Below are 14,330 nucleotides of genomic sequence, written 5' to 3' on the forward strand. Positions count from 1 at the left end.
AAAGGGGTGGGGGAAAGGGGGTTACTACGCGTCATGGGCCAACTTCAGGGGGAACTGCGCCGACATTCCTCTAGAAAGTTTTCGGAAAAACCAGGAAAAACCTCAGACAGCACAGCCGGTGGTAGGATTCGAACCCACAACCTCCCAGTCTTCAGCACGACCCTGGCTACCACCGCCGGTCCAACGACCTTATTCGTGATCTCGGTGGTATGGATGGTAAAAGTTGTCGTTGTTCCCGGGACTGCCATGTCCAGCGTTTGTTTACTCAACCCTGCAATGGCAGTGCAACGTGCAGTAGAGTAGAGTATCGCCAGCGGTGATGAAGCATCCCAAACATCATCATTAAAATAAAGTTGTTGTTGTTGTTAATTCGTTCCTCAGCGCTGCTGAATCCCGCGTCATGGAACAAATTGCGTAAAAAGCAAGCATGTGGTAGCTTTTAAATGTTGCGGAAACTCATGATTGCCTCAGTTTTTCATTAATCGTCAAGTATAACGCGTCTCCTTTCGTAACGAGCATGAAGTTTTTTCGCACTTGATGGCAGTCGCCTTTTTTACGCTTGAGGTTCTCTACCGAAGGTAAGACCTTTGGGCCTATTCAGTGAAAACGAGCTGCCCTACCAAAACCAGGAAAAGCAAATCAGAGAGAGACAAACATATGCATTTCAGCAGTACCTACTAAGAATATGGCGCCAAGACAACACGAAAGCGAGAATGAGGACAACACAACGCCAAACCAAGAGAGAATGAGGAGAAGACAACTGCATTTCAGCAGCTCCACTGTCCCGCTTTCTACCTCACCATACGCTAAGAGAGAAAACACACACACACACACACACACTGAAGACGATAGTATTTATTATTATGGTACAAGCTTCAGGTGCGATACATTTCACCCGTGGAACATATATTTATACTGATGCACATCGGAGAAAGAGGGCAAGAAGGTGATGCTGAGGAAATGCAAATTTTTGTTCGAGAGGATTAAAAAGGGCGCGAAGTAATTATAAACAAAAGAAGGCGGTGTGCAGTAGGAGCGTTACCCGAGACAAAAACCGTTGAGAGATCTCAGGTGAGCGAGTGGGTGAGAGATCTCTCAACGGTTTTTGTCTGGGGTAACACTCCTACTGCACGCCGCCTTCTTTTGTTTATAATTACTTCGCGCCCTCAATCCTCTCCAACAAGAATTTGCATTTCCTCCTCACCCCCTTCTTTGTCCCCTTTCTCTTATGTACATCAGTGTAAATATCTGTACCACCTGTCGAGTGTATTGCACCTGTTGAAGTACAGAAAGCTTGTACAGCTTGGGACAAAAATTGACTTAACATGGCACTGGCGTACTTCTTTATTGGAGCAGCCTCCTGCTAGCTTTAAGGAAGAGATCGGATAAGAAACAGGTGACTGGCTATTCTGTCTATCTCTCAGTATGTGTGGGACTAACTCAGACTGGGGGGACTCAGACTAAAATGGGGAGTAGTTGCAATCTACAGCACAAGAAGCTGTAATTGAGCTCCAATTTACACCTTTGTTTTTTTTTTTCTTAAAGCGTAGCTGCTCTTCCGATTCGAGAGATAGCATCATTCATGAATCCTCACTTTCTTCTTTCTTGACTGCTTACGGACGATGTCGATGGAACCGGGGATGTACGGCGTCTAAGCTGTAACTGCACCTATGTTGCCTACCGACATGAATCTGAAATGGCGCCCGCAATTGGATGGTCCGTTGATTGCTTGGTTGGTCAGTTGGTGGTTCAGTCAGTGGTGGTCAACGACAGTCGTGACGTTGCCCTTCTACCACCACCACCACCACCACCACCACCACCAGTTGGTGGCGTATTATTGCCAAGCGGTCTGCCTGCCGATGTAGGTATATTGCTCGGGGGAGATTGCACGTCCTGGGCCGACTTCACAAGGAACTGTGCCGACAGTTGCCGTGAAGCGTCCCAGGGCAACCCTGGGGAAACAACCAGATAGCACCGCCAGTGTGCGGATTCGAATCCGGGTCACATCCCAGCCACTGCGTGGAAGGCAACCATCGTATAGTTAAACTTAAGAAGGAAAAGAAATCTAGTAAGTCAGCTCTCAAAATATTACTGCGCCGCAGGTAGAATGGCTGGGCACAGAGACGTCACTCTCTCCCTCTTCCGCCAGGTAATGCAACCCATCATGCTCACTCTGCTGCCGTACTGGCTGTTAAGAGTGACCGCTTGACACTACGCGAGCCCTCCCGCCTGGTGGCGCTGCACTATTTCTCATGGCGCGCTATTGTGTCTCCTTATCGCCAACGGCGTTTGTAGATGACGAACTAGATTTCTTGTCCTTCTTAAGTTGAACACGACTATACCCAAGCAGCACAACATCTTGGTCCAATTTTGGCAACGCCGGCCCAATATCGGGCCAGTATCGGTCCAATATTGGGCTAAGATGTTGTGCTGCTTGGGTAGCTACACTAGGCCGCGGGAGCTGGTACAAGCACCAGTGGCGCCAATAATACTGCTTTAGTTCTTTTTGAGAATAACTTTCTGCACGAAGACATAAAGCACACCTACTGCGATTTCGATTTTTGGCCTGGACGTCTATCCACCGTCTATATGTGCCTCTGTTAGCACAGCAGAACACTCCCGTTTGAAAGACTGGCGGCTCCTAACCCGATACCTCTTCCTCTATACAGTTTGTGTATCGCAGTGCGTATTTGTAAAGCCATTTCTGCCCTGTTGTCCTTTCTTGACATTGCTGTCCTTTTAGCACCCCACGTCCCATGGCTCCCATCTACGAAGACATGAAACGCGAACGGAAAGTACCGAAAGAACACAGCGAAGCCAGCCGTGCATTTCGTTATTCACTCCAGTACACCGAGGCTATCGAAGTTCACAGTGCCATATCTCGACCTCAGTCCATTCTCGAGGTGAGCGGAACATGCGATCGTTACTATTCTATTGCCGTAGCTGACTTTTCGTCTGAAAGAGGGGAAATAATTTCACCACTTGTATGCTATGGCCTCGGGAGTCACGTCAAACGCAGCAGTAAGCCATCACTTCGGCTTCCGCTGAAAGCACGTTTAGGTCGTACGAGTTGATCGAAATGTGCTGTCTACAAAACGAGAAATGCTTTTATTGTTTTCTTCTTTTGTGACGCACTAGGGTCACGTGTGTATGAGAGAGAAGTAATAGGGGGTTATTCCAGTTGAGTTGCTGTTGTTGTTGTTCAGTTGAGTTGTGAAAAGTGTCAGAAAAGTAAAAGGTAAGGTACATCGTTAGACAAAGGCTTCCGTGAAGAGGGTGTGTCATATAGATGAAAGCCACGCGCGTTGACCAAAAATGTTCCCAGACAGAGTTATGGAAACGTGTCGACGTTATGAACAGCATTTTATTGGCCTCTTTGGCGTCTTTGGCACTTTTTTTTTTTCAACATTAAACATGTCCCCCCCTCTCAGGTACAGAAGGGGAGGCAAGTCCAAGATACTTGAGTATTCTTATAATACCTTTATGCTGAATATATATATTGATCAGACGCGTGCCTGCGATAGAGTTATTGTTTTTCTGTTTTCCTTCTTCGGCATTTTTCATGAGAACGCAGCGATGCAAACAATACTGCAATCGTCCGGAGAACTTCATCACATCCATCTCATTCGTGCGGCACCGACATGGCAGGCAACGAGCGTTCCGCGCTCTAGTCAAATATTTCAGGGACACTGAGGCGGACGCCAGGTTATAATGTTTACAATCCTCAGCGAAGCAAAGTCAGACATATCCGTCCTCGTCGCTTTATAGTGGTTTCGCACAACTCCTGGAATTTCTACTTTAAAAAAAATCCCATTTCTTCTTCACATTCCAGTTTTGCTCGTTCATTTTTCTTTGAACCCCAGTCGGTCGCTGAGATTGATTCAGCTTTTAGTGCCATGGAGCGGACAGATCAACATCTGTGGAACTACTATGTCCATCTTTATCTTTAAACGTTCATCTCCTTCTAGTACAGGACTGGTAGTAAATTATAGAAAGTTCATTGTGGAGGTTTTGAGCTATACTGCTAACAAAATGCAATCCAAAAATGTCAGGTTAATCGAAGGCTGTAGAAACGTAAGATTATGACAGCCCCAAAGAGATATCAGCGCCGAAATGGCTGTGGTCATCCAAATATATCACACGGAACGCACACAAATTGAGAAATTGCAAGAAATAATCCGGTTCACTTTCAAATTACGCGTCTCGAAGATGAATTTATCCAACTTGAACAACTAACGTAATCTCAACTTATGTTTGCGCAGCAAACACTCCGGAGCTAGACACACCACAATGCAATGGATGCCGCCCAACACCCCTTACGCTTCCGTCTCAACTTTGTCCTTTCAGTTTTTCTTTCTTTCCAACTTTTCCTTTCTTTCTTTTTATATGCATCCACCCATCTTATCCCTCCATCCATCTTATCCCTCCATAACAGAAAATGCATGTACAAACACTACATATTCGTCCTTGCTTCCAGGCGCCTTCGATTGTGAAAGTCAACATCTCCACAATTTTCTTCCCTACATCCCGTACTTCCCTTCCACACCTCATCCTCCTCATCCCCACCTATCCTTTTATCTCCTTGTTGACTATCCTGCAAACCAAACTCCATAGTCCTGCCTGCTTCGTACTACCTACCTCCGAAATATGGCTCATTCAATCTACTAGCCCTCATCCCTTGTGCAAATGGCTTCCGTGGCACAAAGCCCTCATGAATTCTGATAGGCAAGATAAACACGTGACGTCATCATGAACTGAGGAGAATGCAAATGAGTGCCTTGTTTGCATGCAGGAGCTTTGAGGTTTCCGTCGTCTCGGCGAATCCTCTTTCGTTGTGATCATAACAGCGTACGCGAATCAGGATAATCCGGGCTTTGAAATGTAGTGACGTCACTCACACTCCCCATCGAACGTCACTTCACAGGCGCATCACGGGATTTTTGGGTTTACTGCACTATCGCGAGTTTCTACAAGATCCTACTGGGATGGCGATGCGATTTAAGGCTCTGGGATGGGTTCAGTGGCAAAAGCTACGACCTGAACCGTACCAGAAGGACGTCGGAATACGCCAGGAGAAGCATTTTATTTGCTTCAAATTTCTTCGAACCATTTCAAGCGCTAAAGGCCAGCTTTAAAACTGAGTAAGTCGGCATTGTTCACTCTCCCTGCTTCACCGGAAGTGTGACCGTAAAATGTATGCCTTATAGTCCCAATGTGCAATATATTGCACATGTAATAACACGCAAATGAAGGCACGAATGCTAATGTGCTAATAAACGCTTTTTTTTATCACAATGTCGGAGTAGTCATTATGTAGTCTTCTTCATCAACCGCAATATTTTTGTCGGATCTCAGGAGGTTGAAACTTTTGGTGGTGTTCAGTAGCAGGAGAAAAAGCTAACAACCGGGATGATAAGAGGCGATGGGGGGGGGGGGGGGGGGGTAATGGCAGGGTCGGCTCGCCATTGTTGGCCACACACGACTATAGCAAAAAAAAAAAAAGAATGGACGGACGGATGGAGGATAGAGGATGAAGGGTGGAAATGCGTAGAGGGTGCATGAGTTCGTCGGGGAGAGCAAAGTATTAGATGGGTCGTTGAGCAAGTCCTGCCTTCTGCAGAAAGGGAGTAAGGTTTATTGCTTTAGAGGAACGTTCGGCTGCAGAACCACCGGGGTAGCGGATGTCCGCTAGCCTACCCGAGGTGGAGCGAGGGAGATGGGCTTCGCGCGCTGAATGGTACGCTCGGTGAACCCAACAGCAAACCAGGAAATGCACGAATCGCTGTGATACCCGTTATGACACCATACTGCGGTTATGAACTGCTATGTAATAACACGGAACAACCAAGACCATATTAAGAAAATATCAATATGCGGAAGTTATCCGCGCACTGGAGCTGACGTATTGTTCGGTACCGATTTGTACGGATGCTTCCTTGTGTCCAACGTATAGCAATGTTCTTTTTTTATCTGCTTACTACGAAAATGTTCGTGTTTACCTGTTGCTGGGCCGTAAGACTCCTACTGTCGACTTAAAAGTGTCGCATCATGTTACTGCGTGATTTCTGTTTGCCAGGAGGTTGCGGCTGTTTCGAACATGAATGATTATATAATTGAATTGCTAATAAAAGATGCAGGAATATGTTGCTGCACGGTAGGAGTTTCGAACGAAAGTTTGCTATCACGCAGCTTCGAACGCAAACGGTTTATTATAGACGACATTTGAGAAATTTAATGTTACTCACACTTCTGTTTTTCGCGTGCATGGCGAGTCTTGGCCAACAGACGTGGACTTTGTTTTATTCGACTGAGCAATGCTGCATATTACTTAGCATAGCTTGTGAGAATGCTGGAACGTTTCCGTTTCGCAGCACCTGGACTTCAACTCCGGCTCCACAAGTCCTGAGAAGGAACCGTGTCTGTAATTACGACGAAGAGAAAGCCCTACTAATGCAGTTCTTCACAGATGTGGAAGGTATATCACGTATGGAGCAGACCCCTTCGTGATGTTCATCGAGGAAAAACGACGAAGGATCTTTCATGCGCTGCAGTGAGTCCAGATGGCTTATTATTATCTTATTATTATTATTATCTTTGTCGAAGCGAGACTGTGATATTTCAGGCTGCAGAATACTGAAAAACACCAAAACAACTCTGAAAAAATAAAGCAGCCGTGCAATGTGCTGAGCAGTGTCTGTGTGTTTTACTGTACGTAAAATATTGATATACTGAGAGAACGCTGATCGGGAATGAGGCACAGACGACATAACGCAGAACCTTGTCGGTTGCAACACGCGCTCTCGAATAGGGACGGCTTCAGGAAAAAAACGAAATATGTAAATTTTTCTTTATTTACAAGGCGTTAAATTTTGCTCCCTTACAAAACCAGCCCTTGCGCGTTCGTGGTGGTGGTCTGCACAGTATTAAAAACATGCAGTGGCTCCGCAGGCAAGGAGGATTTGGAGCCAGATCTGCAGAAGCTGTGACTAGCGCATACACTGCGCTTATTCCGTTCTTTGGAGTAATTCTTCTAATGCGATAAAATGCGTGCGCACCTTGTAATATGACGTATTTGATTGTGTCGTCTAGAACGCATAATCTTTTCTTCAAGATCAGCAAAGCAAATATGATGTCCGTCTGCAAATTCGCAAAAGAAGAATGAACTTTTGGATCGATTAAGGTCATAGTGTAAACTAAATTCCCATTAGTGTAAATTGAAAAGCCCATAACAAAAAGTATCAGAAAATAAAAATTCGCTGTACACGATCCTAGATTCCTTCTATTTTCTGCACCGCTACTCGATACAGAAGCACAGAACAAATGATCACATTTTTAGAAACAATAAGCGACGGGCCCTAACGTCAAGAGCATCTTGTATTACAGCAGCATCTCGTACATCACACACGATTGTGGTAGTGAGTTTTATAGAAAAGTGATTTTGAAAACTCTTATTTGATATACATGCTTCTTGAGAGCAAGGACAAAGGAAAGAGCAAGAAACGAGAGAGAGAGAAAGAGAACGATTTCGATTTGTTCCTGTAAAGGATACTTTCCCTTTCTATGCTTCTCACTGCGGCAGAGCACCCTTTACTGACAAGCGGATGAATGGTGGATGGATAAATGGAAAAAGAAAGTACGTTTGTTTTGGCTTTATTACCCAACGAAAAAATAATAATTTGACGAAAATTATTATTTGACGATAAAAAAAATGCTCTGAGAAAGCAAATTACACTTGCTGCTAAATTCCGCAATTTAAAAATTACTTGTCTTGCAATATATTTTTTTTCGTGGAAGCGCACATTCCGAACAGATTTTTATACCATAATTGTTTGTAGCGTCATTAAGTTCGAATGTTAAGGTATCACAGCACGTGATGTTTTACATAAATAACGTTGCTAGAGCTGTATGTGTTATAAAGTTCCCTGCTTCTCTCAAACATCGTCAAAAATGCACTGGGCTTTATGCTATTCTTTTCGCCCTGCGGAAAATTACTGACAGCCCCTTTCGCTCCTGGGTCGTTTTTACGGATTCCAGATCTGCACTGCAGTGTGTGGCGACTATGGGACTTCGCCGGCTTCCTCAGCCCTGTGGTAGTTGAAATTCTACAAGTCTATAAGAAAGCAAGCGCACAGAGCCACTCTATCGTCTGCCAGTGAACGCCGGGTCATGTGGGCATCAGTGGAAACGAGGACGCAGATCGAACAGCCACAGGCGCGCATCAATGCACCCGTCTTGTCCCCATCATCTTGTCTCGGGGGGATCGCCGTTACCTCATCTTAAGCCTCCCCGGCCCCAAGGTGCACTCTCGATGGTAACGTGACATCACCTCCCACTCTCTGCGTTACTCCGTTGATACCACATTGTCCCTTACTCTCCCGCGCCGAATGCCATGTTCCTTTACCACAGTCTTCCACCACATGAGAATGTGCCTTTTACACCGGCTTTCACACATGTCCTCGGTGTCTGCGCATCCAGCCTCTGTTCCACGTGTAGTGTGCGTGGTGACCTCCATCACATCCTCCTGATCTGCGGACAGTATGATCGCGAGCGCACCCTCATTGAAACTTCTCTGCAACGCGTCGATCAACGCCAGTTCAGCTTAGCCAAAATTCTCGGGCCATGGGCGGACCCCCTACATCAGATGCAAGGCCTACGAGTTGTTGCCGAGCTCCTCTCCAGAACTGGATTAATGGACGAACTCTAATAGGGCACCTTTCCATCATCATCCCTTTCTCATCCTTTCCGCAAGAGCAATAGGGCAGTGTACCGCCATGGTGGCAGTGAATCACCCACCACACCATCATCCCATTTATGTATGTGTGTCAGCTTCACTCACTTCGCTTCACTTCCTCCTTCAAATTTTTCTGTCTATATATGTGACCATTATATCCACTTATTTGAATCTTCCATGAGGACTATTATATTTAGAAATCAACCAGAAGCGTACCAGTCATCAGTGCCCCAGTAATGGACATAGAAAAGAAAGAAACGGAACGGTTAATCTGGATCGTCACGATAGAATTATATCCGCACATGATCAACCATGCTCCCAGCGATCAAATGACGTCGGAGGTTCATTCTCTTTTTTCGTCTAGTGGCAACAATACCGTCGTCTTCAGACGACGCAGAAGATGGTCTTTCACCAATTACGTTTGTAGGGTTTCGTTCAGTCGAATTTCTACATGGTCGGATTTCTACATGGTCGAATTTTTACATGTAGAAATTCGACTGAACTAAACCCTACAAACGTAATCGGTCAAAGCCCATCTTCTGTACCTTACAAAACTCGTCAAAACCCCAAGTGGCAGAGCGCGCCTGACCTATACCGTCTCGCGAAACTAAAATATAAGCCCACGAAACAGTTGTGCACGCTAAGGATGCTTGCACGCACGTCCAGAAGGGAGCGAGTTGCAAATCCGGCTTCCTTCCTCTTCTTTTTCCTCATGAGACTGAATCCCCAAACAGACGTACAGGAGCGGCACAGGCGGGCAGTGCTCGCTGACATTCGTCGGTGCATGCGCGCACCCCCCATTGCGAGGAAGAGATATTGATTTCTGTCCCGGTACAAGCCCGTGCTTCGCGGTAGCCGCTCCTTCGGCTGAAGCTGCCCGGCAGTTTTTCGTTCGGGGGCTGACCTTCGTGAAGAATAGCTTTTGTATTTTGACTTTAAATTTTCTATATCTGTCAAGAGTCGATTTAACGCTTGCTTTCCGCATGCCACGAAACACCTCTCGTCAAGATGCTGCATTAATTCATTGAATACGACTCGATGTGGCTTGTACAGCTCAGTGGCGTTACCGCTTGAGACAAGTTGACTGTCCCAGATGCTGTCACTGCGGTACTCTAGAAGATCTAGAGCATATTCTTCTTCATTGCCCACACTACAAACCTTCCCGAACCGCACTCTCCGGGTCTCTTAATCAGCTGGACTGTCGCCCTCTCTCTCTCTCTCAAAATTGCTTGTTCCCTGACCAAATCCAATCCACCAACGCTCTGCCCTGAAAGCTCTTTTGACCATTTTGGACACCATAGGACGTCTATCCTTATTGTGAAGGGGCTCACTATTTCATTCCCCACATCACCACCAGCAATGGGGTAGAGTATCGCCCCTGGCGATGAAAATCCCCATTCATCATCTCAAGATAAAGTTGTTGCTGCTGTCTGGCGTTGGTGGTATGACTGAAGTGTAGACGATTGTGAATGCCGGGGGAATGTGAACTGTTTCGTATATATGTATCAGGTTTTCATTATGATAGGTATACCGTGTGTTCAAAACGTATATATAGCAGTGACGTATACAAGTTGCGCAGTATCGCGGCGTAGCGTCGGCGCCGTGTAGCTCTACGCGGTAGTAATTTATAGGCTCAACACACTCTACTCAGGGACCCTTTCATATATATTCAGTTATATTTTACTTTCACTTTTAGTTGTGATTAAGGCGAATGTTATTTATTGCTGTTATTAGAAAATAATCCAGTTTGCGATTATGTTACGTCTGTGGCGACGAAACACCCTACTCATTATCATCGAAATCAAATTGTTGTTGTTGTTCTTCTACTTCTCAGACAGTGACGCGAGTTGTGATGAAGGAAACTGCTTTCCGAAATTATTCGTTTGTTCGACCCCGATAGTGGAACAAGGTGGTGTCAATCGCCCACAAAATCATTTAAATTTTATGTGAGTTCGCTACATAGAATTACCTGCAAATTATACTTTAGCACGTGAACACACTTATATTATCATGATTTACAACTGACATTCCTTCTATTGCGTCTTCCCTTATTTCGTTACCTCCAGACTGCTTGAGCGAACCGAAAGTTTGGTCGCAGTGAACCGAGTTGCAGTCGTAAAACCTGATAATAAGTATTCCCTCTCAAGTAAGGTCGAGTTTTTGCAGCGAAATGTTTGAGAATTAAAGAAAAAATTATCCGCTAAGAATCAGCGAACTGGCTATCGAAAAATGTAATAACTAATATTTTCACCGGCAAAAAAATTATAAAGAAAAGGAAGATTTCAATGCCTTAATGCTGACGCACGTTCGTACTGACAAAGAAACAAATCTGAAGATAAACTATGTACAGTGACAGTATGCGACTGTGGCATGTAGTGAAGCAGTATATGCAGCAGTATATTCTGCTGTAGCATTTGAAGTAACCTCAGCCCCTACCTACGGATACTTTGGGACTTTGGCTTTTCGACGGGGAGATTACACTCGTAGCAACGTAGTATCTCTAAAATGTTCGGAACTGAATGCATATCGCGTTCTATTTTGCTCTTTCGTAAATCTTTCTGCGCAACAAATTTCGGGGCTTAGAGTTTTAACGAACCGTAAGCTGCTACTAACGCTCTTATCGGACTCTTGCTTGTACGTCATCTCAGAGCTCGCAGTCATGTACTATGCGTATATTCTCTCGTGTATATACATCTTCTAACATAAACCGGGGAGAAATGTTTTGCGTGCTTGTCTCTACTGCGAGGGATTAAAGCGAAATAGAAACAGTCGCATGACAGAGTGTTCTTGTGATTGGGCGGGACGGTAGCTGCAATGAACTTCAGTTGTGATGAACGAGTTTCGGTTTCCCGGCAGGAGATATACAGCGGAAGGACCATTCATTGTTCCCGGAGCCTCGCCTTCGCTCAGGTATCTGCATTCCGAGCCGTCCCAAAGCGCAGAGCAGTTTGTTTTACATACGGGAACACGCTTAGAGAGAGTGAATTGTAAAGAATACTATAGTGATAGGAGAGACGGAATGTTCTTGCAACGTTGTCTAACGGAAACAAGATTACTGTTGGTGTGCGTGCAGGGATGTTCGGCAGGTACGGGGCGTATACCTGTATCACAGAAAAACACCTAACCTCTTAGGTGTTACTCCTTGGTAGTTTACATTCGTGTCACGCAATACGCAATCGAATTTTGTTAACTGAACTTGAAAATTAGCCAAGCAAAACAGCATATTTTTTCGGTAGCGCGAATTCGGAAGCATATGCTAAAACCACACCCATTGCAAGAGTAATTACAGGATTTTTTCGAGGGATTTCAGCAAAAATTTCTGCAGCCCGCAACACCTTCGGTACCGAAGGTACAGAAAAACGCGCTACAGGTTCTTCGATAAGTCTCATGTAGGATAAGCTTTGTACGCTTACAAAGCTGCTGCCAAAACCGAGCAATTCACGCACAAAGTGAGCTTAATGACGCAGATAACAATATCAGTAAGCATATCAATTTTCAAGAATATCTTCCCCCCTCGTCTACCCAACGTTACCCCCCCCCCCCCTCAAGAACGGGGTCTCAATAGAAGCTCTCTGGTCGATAATAGCTATGTCCTTTCTCTGAAAAAATCGAATGTAACATGCAGTAGGACATCGTACAACTTCAACACGCATTGCCAGACTGTCGTAGATGAGTATGATCGCGCCGTATGTTCAACTAAACATCTTATCGATCACCCGAAACCCACCAAACCTTCCTGCAATTAATTATCTCCTGAGATAGAGAGAGTACCGCGCTCTAAAATACGAGCCAAACGTGGCTTCGTCTAAACTTTAGCAACGTTCGTCTTACACACTGTGCTTAACCATCGCAGTTCGTATTTCATCGACATGGGATCCGCATAAATTTGTTCTTCTGCCCTTTAACTCAGGCCAAAAAAGCGCCAACAAACGCGACGAAGTTTAATAGTACAGGCAGCGAAGAATAACCGCACAGAACTAGGAAGAGAAATCTGTTCCAGCGTGCTTTTTTTAAAATTGTAACTCAGTAATTAACATTGATTTTAGCTTACTATATGTCTTTTTTTCTTCTCTCTCTCTTATCAAGCCGCGCAGAAACGAGGCGTCTTGGCTCATTTATTTCACAGCGGAAAGACGACGCAGCACTTTAACGACGGAAAGCGAAGAAGATAAGGGGGGAGAGGAAAGGGGGAGAAGGAAAGGTAATGAGAAACATGACGGTTGAGGGCAAAACAACAAGAAAAAGTGGATCCCGATCAGCGACGGTGGCGATCGAATTTCGAATTTCACCCGAGATCGGGGGGGCTTAAAAATAGAAGGAGTTCGAAAGGAATTGAAAAGAAATAACCCCGCGTAACCCCCATTCGATTAGCGGAAAATATCTCTTTAATCGGCGATAGTGGTGGAATTAAGGGAAGAGGAGAAGGCCCTCTCCTTTTGTTCCAGGAGAAGGATTGTAGTTGTTCCCGAAGCGCGAGGAAATTGGCTGTAGAAGGGATTCTTGTTCGGGAGGCTGCTGTTACAATTTCCGCTGTGTATTTAACAAGGAAAGACGGTGGATTGGATTGGATTGCATTGAAAAGAAGAAGACTGCTGATAAAAAAAAACAACTTTCAGGGAACTATACGCAGTGCATTTAGCGGTTTCGAGCTGAGATTACCTGGTGCTGCGGTGTTGGCGTTGGGGACGCTTTTTCTTACCTGCAAAGGAGGAGATAGAGGAACATTAGACGTAGAAAGAAAAGGCGCAATGCACTCGCGTTACAGATTACGCGCGCTCTACAATACACCCTTACACAAAATCCTAAAAAAAAAGTGTAAGGTTCCGGCCTGTTTGGTCTGACATCATATTAAAATCGATAGAAACCCCAGTGCAGGAAAACTTAAAGTCACTGGACGGCAGAAAGTAATGCCATTCTTCCTCTTTCCCGTCGCGTCCTTGGAGCAAAAATGGCCGCCGCAGCATGGGTTCGTATGCTACGGCCGCCATTTTGTCACCAAGGTGGCGGCAAAGAGATCAGAGGATGGAGATACTTTTCCCAATCCAGTGACTTTACTACGGGAACTAAAAGAGATGAACAACGCACAGCACTGACACACACGCACAAGCTGTGCAAGTGCGACGAAGTAATGCACAGACCGTCCCCTGGTGATCTCATGTAAAACGCGTTTCCGTTGCACGGGCACGGTGTACGTAGGAGGAGCTGTGTGGTTCTTCAGCCTCTCTTTGCTAGATCTAATGGTGCTGCGCTGTTGTAATAGAGCGCAATGATAGTACAGCGGGCCCTTTGGGATAACTTGGGTACACACTTTGGGAAACACAGTAATACCTTACAATTAATTCAACCTGAAAAAAAAAGGGGGGCGAAATAGAGCGAATGACACAGCGCTACATGCAGCGCTACTGTGCTACACGAAGAGGACGTAGCACGTGCTCATACAGTACACAATTTCAAACATGATGAAATGAAGTTAAACAAACACGGACCCCCAAGCGGGCAGGCACTGGCTCTGTCCTTTTACTGCCTAATTGAGAACATATATTTTCCTCCACGCAGTGCTGCAAACCACAAACGTGGGCCGCACCTCATGTGGCGAATT

General features: G+C 45.4%; 1 protein-coding gene across 7 annotated transcripts in view; it reads right to left on the reverse strand.

The window, feature by feature from the left end:
• Positions 1-14,330, reverse strand: part of LOC135391015 (gamma-aminobutyric acid type B receptor subunit 2-like) — a 351,059-nt gene that overhangs the window by 168,722 nt on the left and 168,007 nt on the right. For 2 of the 7 annotated variants that reach the window (XM_064621080.1, XM_064621078.1), the window contains one exon: positions 13,391-13,430. The exons of the other annotated variants lie outside the window; for them this stretch is intronic. The gene's annotated coding sequence lies outside the window, so the exon portion shown is untranslated. The remainder of the gene's footprint in view (positions 1-13,390; positions 13,431-14,330) is intronic. 7 annotated transcript variants of the gene reach the window in all.

Source organism: Ornithodoros turicata, chromosome 4 (genome assembly GCF_037126465.1).
Source record: "Ornithodoros turicata isolate Travis chromosome 4, ASM3712646v1, whole genome shotgun sequence".
Lineage (NCBI taxonomy): Eukaryota > Metazoa > Arthropoda > Arachnida > Ixodida > Argasidae > Ornithodoros > Ornithodoros turicata.